This window comes from Panthera leo, chromosome B4 (assembly GCF_018350215.1).
Source record: "Panthera leo isolate Ple1 chromosome B4, P.leo_Ple1_pat1.1, whole genome shotgun sequence".
Lineage (NCBI taxonomy): Eukaryota > Metazoa > Chordata > Mammalia > Carnivora > Felidae > Panthera > Panthera leo.
Window position 1 is genome coordinate 65,463,655 of NC_056685.1, and position 8,671 is coordinate 65,472,325.

The 8,671-nt window shown below is 37.8% G+C and overlaps 1 pseudogene; it reads right to left on the bottom strand.

The window, feature by feature from the left end:
- Positions 1–5,235: 5,235 nt before the first annotated feature.
- LOC122225370 lies at positions 5,236–8,173 on the bottom strand (annotated as a pseudogene).
- Positions 8,174–8,671: the final 498 nt, after the last annotated feature.

The window sequence follows — 8,671 nt, forward strand, 5'->3', positions numbered from 1 at the left end:
ATAAATGTTTCTAGTTCTCCTATTTATGGGACACATCATAACACTGAACATCTTTGCTCTATGAAATTGGATGTCCCTAAGCAACTTGTGTTAGCCAGTTAAATGTGAGCAGAAGTGAAAGATATATGTCTTTTAGATGGAAGCTTTAAAAGCCAGTGCTTGATTTACCACAAGTTTGAAATGAGGTCTCCATCAGCCTAGTTCCTACGTGACTGTCATTAGCAGAACTTCCCTGATGACCAAAATTGGACAGGAAGTGTGTGTAGGAAGTAAAATTTCATATAGCTAAATAACTGAATTTTTAAAGTTATTTCCTATAACACATAATACTTACCCTGGCTAATACACAAAGTGGCTTAAAATAGGGGGGGTTGCCTTGATAAGTGGGTTGAAGGAGCATTGAAGAAACTAATATTGGTAGTCTAGAAAAATATATTACAATTCATTACGCAATAGCAATACATTTAGAAAAATTCTCACACTTATTTGGAAAGGATACCTCCTATGAGAAGTTGTTGAAAAAATAAATGTTGGTATTGTGTTTTAGTGGTTGGTAGCATTTGGGCAAGGGACCATGAGAAATAGTAGCTTGGAATAAAAAGAATAACTGGTTTACAGGCAAAGAAGAAAAGGAAAGTTCAGAAGTTTGGTGAATTGTAATATTGGAGTGTAGAACTCCTCCACAAATTTAATAAGTAGAAAATGAAATAGAGAAAGCTAAGTTAAACTTAGCTTTGTTGCAAGGGTTAAGTCAAGGGTACATGCAGCACTTTTTTTTTAAACTTTGCTTTTAACGTTTATTCATTTTGGAGAGACAGAATGCGAATGTGTGTGTGGGGGCGGGGGGGTGCAGAGAGAGGGAGATACAAAATCTGAAGCAGGCTCCAGGCTCTGAGCTGTCAGCACAGAGCCGGAGGCAGGGTTCGAACTCACAAACTGTGAGATCATGACCTGAGCTGAAGTCAGATGCTTAACCTGAGCTGAAGTCGGATGCTTAACTGACTGAGCTACCCAGGCACCCGCCCTGCAGCATTCTTAAAACATGGTCTCAATTTCATTGACACTCCTTCCATTGAAAGATAGGGTCTCCTACCCCTCCTCTGCAATTTTGATGGGTTTGTGATCATTCCAGCCAAGACAGCATGGCAGAAGGTATGCTATATGACCTGCAAGACCAGGTCAGAAGGCTCGCTGTTTGGAGGTCTCCCTTTGGAATGGCCCCTGCAGATCTCAGCCAATATAGTGTAAGAAGCCTAAGCCACAAAGACAGGCCAGGTGTTAGATATTCCATTAAACAATTCCACCTGAGCCAGCTTTTAAGCCCTCTTACCCCAAGAACTAACCTTTTTTTTTTTAATGTGGTAAAACATGCATAACATAAAGTTCACCTGAACCATTTTTAAGTGTACAGTTCTATGGCATTTTGTACATTCACACGGTGTGCATCCATCCTGCCATCCGTCCCCAAAACTTTTTCACCTTCTCAAATGCAAACTCTGTACCCAGGAAACAGGAAGTTTCCATTTTTCCCCTCTCACCGACCCTTGGTAACCACCACTGTACTTTCTATCAGCAGCCATCTTAAGCAGAGAAGGTATCTTGTAAAGGCATCCTTCAGCTCCAGTTGTTCCAGACCGTGATCATTTGAGTCTTTCCAGGTGAGGCTCCAAATACCTTGGAGTAGAGAATGGTCATCCCTGCTGTGCCTTTTCTGACTTCCTGACCCACAGAATCCCTGCTGTGCCTTTTCTGACTTCCTGACCCACAGAATCCATGGACATAATCAAATGGTTATTGTTTTATGCCACTAATTTAGGGATGCTTTGTTACACAGCAAAGACAATTGGAGCAGTGTAGCTGTCATAATCATTGTTAAAATTTCTGAAAGTATTAAAATGTCTCATGGTAAAGAACCATCTAAGGGTATGACATCTAGTAAAGTATTTTAACTGGACAAAATGGCTCAGTAAAAAGAGATTTAAGGTATACATTTTATTAAAATACCCACCTTTTAGTTAAAATAGAAAGGGGGGGTGGGAGATGAGAAATCTAAAAATAAATGGTACTTAGAACTCACTGCAGGCAAATAGATAAGGAAGTCATTGAGTTTTTAAAGAAGACTTTAAGGAAGATTTTAAAGACGATTCTGAGATTTATGAATGAGATCTTTCATTGAAAATTTTTCCCATTTCTTTTAGGCCCAATCATTGTATAGGACCTTAGAGAGGGCACATTCTCCAATGCCCATTAGAGATGTAGCCAAGCACCATCAAGGAATGACAGAACTTCCTAAAGGGCAAAGTCAAGGGTCAGGAGAACAGTGGAGGAGAGGACCCACCCACAGAAGAAGGGCTTAACTAAAGCACATGCTCCCACCTGCACAGCTGATTTCACCCTGTCTTCTGTAGCTCTCATCTTTCCTTTTCTGAACACAAGTGTTTATTGCATTGTCTTGCTCCTGTTATGCTCACACATCTTGGGTTTGGGGGTACATATAGCTTGCCCTTACAGTTTGTATGAACAAAAGGAGCCACCACTGGACCTAACGTAGAGACTACCACTCATCTATTATCCAGAGATCCTGAACTTTGAGCTCAATGCTGTAACCAAATGGAGTTTTGGGTTTTCTCTCTTGGGAAGGTGGTGAATGTATGTCACAGGCAAAGGGGAGTGAAATGAATATTTAGTGACTAGAAAGTTGAATTATTACTGCTGTTTTTCCAGTTCTCCTTTCTGAACACATGATAGGGATTGTGCTTTCTCCTTTTTTTTTTTTTTTTTTTAGAAATTTTTATTTTGTTTTATTTTATTTTTTAAGTAATTTCTACAGCCAACATGGGGCTCAAACTCACAACCCAGAGATCAAAAGTCCCATGCTCTAATGACTGACTGAGCCAGCCAGGCACTCCTTTATTCCTTTGAATTTAGATACACCTGTTTGATGTGTTTTGGCCAAAAAATGTGACTGAAGTGGTGAAAGTATAGCTCTGGCATCTTGAAGAGTCAGTGGATGATTTGCTATTTTTTTTCCTTTACGGGATACACGAGTCAAGGAGGAGTCTTTATTAACCTGAGTAACTGAAAGACTGTGATGTGCACAGCCCCACTACTCCCCTGATTCAGACAGGTAACGGGAGCAAAATATGAAATTCTGTTGTGTTAGGCCTCAGATATTTGAAGATTTGTGTTAACCCAAAATAACCTTGCCCATTTGAACTTACGTAGGTTTTTACTTTAAATCACACTTCATTTCTGATTTAGCTCATTAAGAGAATATTTCTTTATATATGTGTGTATATACATGCACATATATATAAATATATAATGCTGGACAATTAAAAAAACATTCTGTTCAAAGCAACCTAGAAAAATTTACCATATTTCTATTAGTCTTTCCCAAATTATGCTTACAGTATAATCTGTCTTATATCACATATATTGTCTTTCACTACTAGTTTAGTAGTAATGTAGGAAAGGCCCAGGCATTAAGGCTGTGTTTTAAAACAAATATCATTTCAGCTATTATCATGAAGTCATTCCAAGAGTTAGGAGTTGTACCAAAAAAAGTACCTTAATCTCTGGGCTCTTTTGATCACTGAAACAGTCATGTCAGCTGGTTAAATACAGGCAGGAGACAAATTGTTATGTCTAGACATACAACTAAATAGATGGAACCCTTTTTTGGTCATATATAACCATGCTTTGTCAAAGTTACTTATGGAAAGTAGGAAAATAAATCAATAGATTTTTCAATATCTGTAAATCCTTTTCTTGGTTCAATTTCCTGGTCTATTCTTTTTAATAAGATTCCTGCTGTTTCTCTATCAGACATTGTCTCTTTTGTACATTGTTCCTTAATTACTTGCTATTTTACTTCTAGCCTGATTTTTAAGTCATTAGTGAAGGGAGCTCAATAATCAATATTTCTCATAAAATCCTTACTCTTATTTTATTTTTATAGAGTATTATGTGTGTTTGCATGCATTTCTGACAGTCTTGTGACCCTATTTAATTTAGTTACTTAAAAACTGAAATATTTTCAGGGTTATTTTTTTTCTAACTGTACATATGCATTTATAATAATGTTAATGTTATATATTTCATCTTTGACAGAATGAGCTTCCTAATTGGATGAGATACATTCAACTCTTAAGCCTGATTAATGAATTTATTGTTTGAAACATTTCTTGATTGATATAAAACTAATACCATTTAACTAATTCAGAAAAATCTGTGAATGGAGCCAATAGCTATCACTTCATTCCTCATACGTGTGCAAAAAAACCTTAGAATAAAAACAGTCATTTTCATTTGTTTGGAACAAAACATCCTGCTTCATAGAGCAATATATAAACACAACTTTTGCCACTGCGTGTGTTGTTACATATTTAATATCTGCTTAATATAGAAATGGCCATTGAAGTAGATGGCCCTTCTCCATTAGCTGAATTTTATGTTCTGCTCTTAATACGGTCAATGACATAACTATGACCTTGAGGGTAAATGGTAAAGATAACCATTTAGTGCAAGTTACACATTTATCATTAACTTTCTTGATGCACAAAAATTCAGTGTTTAATTTGTCATTAAGAATTTACCTTTTTGGGAGTGCCTGGGTGGCTCAGTCAGTTAAGTGTCCAACTTCAGCTCAGGTCATTATCTCACGGTTTGTGAGTTCGACCCCACGTTGGGCTCTGTGCTGACAGCTCAGAGCCTGGAGCCTGCTTTGAATTCTATGTCTCCCTCTCTCTCTGCCTCTCCCCCACTTGTGCTCTGTCTGTCTGTCTCTCTCTCTCAAAAATAAATAAAATGTAAAAAAAAAAAGAATTTACCTTTTTGGGGGGTCACCTGGGTGGCTCAGTCGGGTAAGTGACTGACTTCAGCTCAGGTCATGATCTCGCAGTTTCTGACAGCTCAGAGCCTGGAGTCTGCTTTGAATTCTGTGTCTCCCTCTCTCTCCTCGTCCTCCCCCCACTTGCGCTCTCTCTCAAAAATAATAAATAAACATAAAACAAGTTTTAAAAATTACCTTCTTTTAATACCATGCTGCTAAAAAGGGCTTATTGCATATTTTTAAAACAGTAAATAAACAGTTGTAGATTTGCATCGTAAAATAATGGCAACACCATAGTAGCAAGGGTACACAGACAACTCTCTATACATAACTGTAGGACAGCTTAGCCTTTATTTCCAACACATTTCAAATCCACCTCACCTATAATTGCCTGTTACCCACTAACTCCATTCCCTAAAGGCTTCCTGCATCTCAAAAGCCACAAAATTGTGCTTCTGTTCTCTGAGTAAGCTAAAGGGGAAGATTGTTAGCTAAGAACGAGAAAAAGGGAGTTGCTTATTTTCAGCAAAAATTGTTGACGACTCTAACTTATGTTATCCAAATATAACCATTCCCATAATGTTTGCCTTCTTTTAGTAGTTTTGGGAAAGAGAGGTCTTAACTGGGGACTAGTCCTTTGTTGTTGCTTTGTATGCTACTTGTCTGTATCACATGTTTATCCTCACCCCCCTCCATTCTATCCAGGCCCCACATTCTTTCCCTGACTGATTGCAGTAAGAAGAGTTTGAACACTCTGTCTTCATTTGCTCTGCTGCAAAAGCTGCACTGTCATTGCCTGCACAATTCTTTAACCCACGGCAACAAAAGACTGAACCGCTAGAGCGGACTTCATTGAATGGCAACATACCTTGAAATGAGTTACAGTTTAGAAGGAAAAAAAAATAGATCTGTTACCTAAATGGCTGCTTTATATCCTATAGGAAAATAATAAACAAGGGATTCTGTTTGTGATTAAACTTGTTCTAGATCCTCTTACAGTTTACCGTTCTTCCTTTCTCCAATACTATGATTTTTTTTTCTTAGAACACATTGGAAAACTCACTTAATCTTTCATTTACATGTTCATTATTTTATTCATTCATTAATATATGTACTGTTTTTACTGTATGCCAGATAATAGCAAATAATGAAGGTAGAATAGTAAGGAAAAAATTGAAGAGCTCCATTCTTGTGGAGCTTTTAGACTAGAGGGGGAGCCAGGAAATATTTAAATAAACACATAAAACTAATTTAAAGTAGAAATGGAGACAAATGCCACAAGGAAGCATAAACAATACTAAAGTGGACGATTGGAAAATTGTACCATGTCAACTAAGGCAGTCTATGGTTCCCAAACAAATAGCATGCAGACAGAACATTTAATAAGGGAAATGGCATTTGTAATGACATGGGTGGAGCTGAGTGTATTTTGCTAAGTGAAATAAGTAGGTCAGAGAAAGACAAATACCATATGATTTCACTCATGTGGAGTTTTAGAAACAACAAAAAAAAATGAACACAGGGGAAAGGAAAAAAGAGAGAGAAACAAACCATAAAATAGACTCAGACTTATAGAGAAAAACTGAGGGTTGCTGGAGAGGTGTTGGGTGGGGGGATGGGCTAAATGGGTGATGGACATTAAGGTGAGCACTTGTTGGGATGAACACTGGGTGTTATATGTTAAGTGATGAATCACTAAATTCTCCTAAAACTAATGTTACATTATAAGTTAGCTAACTAGAATTTTGTGTGTGTGTGTGTGTGTGAGAACTAAAATTACATTTGAAATTTTTTATTTTAGGCCACAAAAACAAAAACTAGCAAACAAACAATAACAACAAAAAGTTTCAAATAGGCTTATCACATGATGTAAATTCATCCCTCCCAGGGAAGCAGAAGGTAGACCAGTGCCGGTTATCCTGAAGGCCATATGCTTACTACTTCGCTGCTGCTTCTACTCTGCTGGGTTTTGATCTTTCTTTGAGTCATAGTCTGGATCATTTTCCTCATTTCCTTCTCTTTCCCCTTCCTTATCTGCTTCTTCATCTTCTTCATCATCATCATCATCATCATCATCTTCAATGGCTCCTTCAGTGAAGTATAACATTAGTCTTGGGATTATACGCTCATGTAAGAAGTGACCAATTTCAAGGTCTATGGCAAGGATAGCTTCATCATCATCATCCAGAGCTCCACTTGGGAATTTTGGGGAGGGGCAAAAAAATTAGTCATTGGAAATTCTTTTGGTCATAGTACAAACTTCCCCATGTCCCTTGTGTTTCTGCTTCTTTTGTTAAATCTTTATTTATTTTGAGAGTGAGAAAGAGAACAAGTCGAGAACGGGCAGAGACAGAGATAGAAAGAGAGACAGAGAACCCAAGCAGGCTCCACACTGTCAGCACAGAGCCCAACGTAGGGCTTGATTCCATGTCCGTGAGACTACAATCGGAGCCAGGCAACTCTTAATTAGAATTGGTCACCTAACCAACTGAGCCACCCATTTGTCCCTCTGTTTTGTCTTAATGGTTTTCAAAGTGACATTCTTTCCATTTTCCCAATCTATCTGGCACCCTGTACAACCCATAATTTCTGGTCCATCAAAAGAAAAGGGATCAGAATCATCTGCTTCTGATTTCATCGTATATGTCTTTGTGAACACTTCCACTTGTGAAATGTTTATTTGGTTCAAAGTGAAATTCTCAGACAAACGTCAGGGGCTGGTCAGTATCTGAGAACTTCACTTTAATATCTTTCAAGTGCTTCAGAATAGGTTCATCATATTCCTGAACCATATCATTGAACAAGTCAACATTCTTAAAAACAGTCAACCAGAATTCAGGAATTATCTTGGAGTCTTCTTTTTCTTCATCCTTTTTCTCATCTTTATTCTTGGCCTTCCTTTCATCTTCTACAAAATTTCATTTTTCTCATCCAGTTTCTATTCACATTCTTCCATAGGTTCATAAGTTGCATTAATGATCTCAAATCACTATCAAATAGAGGCTGGCAGCATACTTCCTTTCAAGACCATCAACTTCCTCATAGAACTTGGCTTCTATTTTTGCACACCTAACTTACTGTTTTTGAGAGTATTCACTTGTCTTTTAACTACCCTAGGCAAGTTCTCAATGTATCCTGCTGGTGTTTCTATCAGACCATCAAGTCTTATTTCAAGGGTTACAATAATATGAGGATTTTGCATCATCTGAACAGTCAGCTGACGTGCTTTGATTTTTGTTTCTTTGCCAGTTTCTTCTTCTATTTCTTCAACATCATCCAGATCTTGATCAAGTTCAGACTGTTTTTTGTGTCAATGTCTGCCATGTTGTAAGAACTCCAAATATTGTTGGCTAACTGGGGACCCAGGCTACTGGAGCTGTGCAGTCAGTGATTCAGGTCAGCGGGAGCAGACGGCACTAAAAAATCAACTAATTAGAATTTAAATAAAAGCCTGAAACAAACAAACAAACAACCAAGGGAAATGACAGAGAAAAAAACAACAACTCATATTGGAGTCAACAACATATGTAATGTTCCTACAGTGGGAGAGAGATTAAAGAGTGCAAACCTATAAGGAAATCAGTATGGCTAAATGAAAATCAAGATTGTATGGTAAGAGGTGAACTGAGAGGTAGGTTGGGGCCAGAGCATGCAGAGATGTGTGTAATCGTTGCATTTATCCAGGTAACTAGAGCATCATTAAATGATTTTGAGTGGAGAGAATGACAGGATTTGCATTTTGAAAAGATTACTCTGTAGCCACTGCACAAGAGAGGACAGAAGTTGCAAGGTGGAGGCAGGCAGAGGCTCTTTAAGTTATCCTGGCATCTTAGCATG